We start from the raw sequence: 769 nt of genomic DNA, 5'->3' as shown, positions 1-769 counted from the left end.
TCTCTCTCTCTCTCTCTCTCTCTCTCTCTCTCTCTCTCTCTCTCTCTCTGTGTGTGTGTGTAGTTGCATATGTAACAGAGGATGGCCTAGTCAGCCAACAGTGGGAGGAGAGGCCCTTGGTCTTGCGAGGATCATATTCCCCAGTACAGGGGAAAGCTGGGGCCAGGAAGCGGGGAATGGGTGGGTTGGGGAGCAGAGCAGGGGGAGGATATAGGGGACTTTTGGGATAGCATTTGAAGTGTAAATGAAGAAAATATCTAATAAAAATAATTTTAAAAAAGAAACAAATCTTTTATTATTGTTGGATTTACTATTCCATCCTGCAGTCAGTGGCTCTTGACTAGGTACATGTTGAACGTATGACTGTTGGGTAGGATCTTGCGGCAGCTGAGCACAGTGCACAGAATATTGGTACACACAGACCGGGACAGCTCGGTCACAGACGACTGGATCTGCTCCCAGGCCGGTGGCATTCGGCCTTGCTTGCAGTTGCGACTCCAATGGCCTCCATGGGCTAGAGGCGGCAAAGGTGGCCCAGTGCAGAACTGGTCGACTTCACTGCCACCGCCTCCATGGCCTCCATGGCTCCCTCACAGCTGCCTGGCCTCTCTCAATGTGCCTGCCCCACCGCAGCCACTCCCCTTTCTCTTAATAAGAAATAAAGATAAAAGTTTTGACGTGATGACATAGTGGACAATATGCTTTCTAAAGAAGCATGAAGATCTGAGTGCAGATGCTCATCATCCACTTGATAAGCCAAGCATAATGA

The 769-nt window shown here is 49.3% G+C and overlaps 1 pseudogene; it reads right to left on the bottom strand.

The window, feature by feature from the left end:
• LOC110314646 overlaps window positions 1-488 on the bottom strand; it is a 6,390-nt pseudogene extending 5,902 nt beyond the window's left edge.
• Between the last annotated feature and the right edge of the window lie 281 nt (window positions 489-769).

This window comes from Mus pahari, unplaced genomic scaffold, assembly GCF_900095145.1.
Source record: "Mus pahari unplaced genomic scaffold, PAHARI_EIJ_v1.1 scaffold_4611_1, whole genome shotgun sequence".
NCBI lineage: Eukaryota > Metazoa > Chordata > Mammalia > Rodentia > Muridae > Mus > Mus pahari.
This window is presented reverse-complemented; position numbering and strand designations above follow the sequence as displayed.